Consider the following 1,762-nt stretch of genomic DNA (forward strand, 5'->3'; position numbering starts at 1 on the left):
TTTTTGGAAAAAGAAAGAAAGAACTATGATGGAGATTAAATGTCTAACCAGTGCTAGCATGAATCTTAAGTGTCTATTGATTTCAGTGAGAGCAATATTTATATTGCTAGTCCATTGTCTAAAATACCTCGACTTTACAAGAATAATGATTTACACATGGAAATATAGCATTATATTTTAATAGTGTCTTGTGTATCCTCTAGGTTTCAAACAGAGTAATCTTTAGTATATTAATTAGCATGGAAAGTTTCAAAATAGATAGTGGATTGCCATAAAAATGTATTTCCAAGAAACCATGTAAGGCACAAAAATAAGCTTTGGGAATTTTCATTAAGGAGTTCAAATGCTTCTTAGATGTCTTGCAATAAACGAAATGACACATTGAAAGTCACAGTGTTACACACCGATCACTTTTAGAAACATTTCAGGGTTTCAAGACCCACACATAGACAGGAAAATTGGCAATATTTTGATGTTTAAGACTAATATAAGTGGTAGGGGCACACCCACACAAAACACATCTTTTACTGGTTAATTTACACCAGTGTCTAAGCTAGGGTGTGTGTTTAAATGTATAAGTGCTTTTTAAAGTGAATGAGGGAAGAAAGAGTACTTTTCTTTCATTTAGTTCCTTTTATATAATGTACCCTCAACTAAGATTTTATGTTCAAGTTACAAAAGAGAAGAGTCTAAGATTAAGGTAAAAAATGAACAATTTTATTTTCTCTGAAATGGCAACAGAACAAAGCATAAACCGGGTCACTTGACATAACAGAATCAGCTTTGTTGGGAACTGTCCTGAATGATTACTATAAGTTAACAAACATTGTAAAGATGGACAATTGAATATAATAATTCTCATCTGGAGAGCTTGACTAAATGCCCTTACATGGGATAGGTTACATGTTAAACCAAAATACAGTTGCACACAAGAGCTTCACGTTCAATAGTGATTTAGGATGAGCCCAGTGTTTCCAACATCTGGGAGTGATAGCATATCTTCACAGGATGTGAGATATCAGACACATTATCAAGTTGTATTTTATGTTTGCATGGTAAAGATTTCTTAGAAAGCAAGATTTAATAAGTGACAAAAACCACAGGGATCATATTATATTATACACGTTAAACAAGCCCTGGTATCCCATTCCTTCACTTCAGAGAATCTGACTTTATTATTACATGCCCAGAGAGTTAAGATGATTTCTTTATTTAAATCTATAGCATCTAGCCACACTTATATTGCTAGGTGAGGCTTAAGTTTAGTGAAGAGGGCCTGTGAGTCCTTCCTTATCCCCAGGACACAGACTCCAGAACAATTGCATTTCTATATTTATCCTGTTATTAGTGGCTCCATGCTCACCTACCATGTTAACATGATTCAGGAGACAAGTATGTCCAGTATTATATGTTGTGTTACTTTCAAGCTATGATACCAAGGCTCTTTAAATTTCCTTGAAGAAGCTAAACTTTTGCATAATATAAGCCCATTATAAATAAAAATAAAATCAAGGTGCTGGAGAGATGGTCCAGAGATTCAAAACACTTGTTGCTCTTGCAGAGGTTGTGGGTCTGGCTCCCATCATTGGCATGGTGGTCCACAGCCATCCATAACTCCCGTTCTAGGGAATCCACTGCCCTCCTCTGACCTCCACAGGCACTAGGTACATACATGGCACATAGGAGCAAATGCAAGCAAAGCACAGACACATAAAGCAACTAAATCTAAAATTCAACACAAAAAAACTTTTATTCTTTTTTT

This window comes from Mastomys coucha, unplaced genomic scaffold, assembly GCF_008632895.1.
Source record: "Mastomys coucha isolate ucsf_1 unplaced genomic scaffold, UCSF_Mcou_1 pScaffold2, whole genome shotgun sequence".
NCBI classification, from domain to species: domain Eukaryota; kingdom Metazoa; phylum Chordata; class Mammalia; order Rodentia; family Muridae; genus Mastomys; species Mastomys coucha.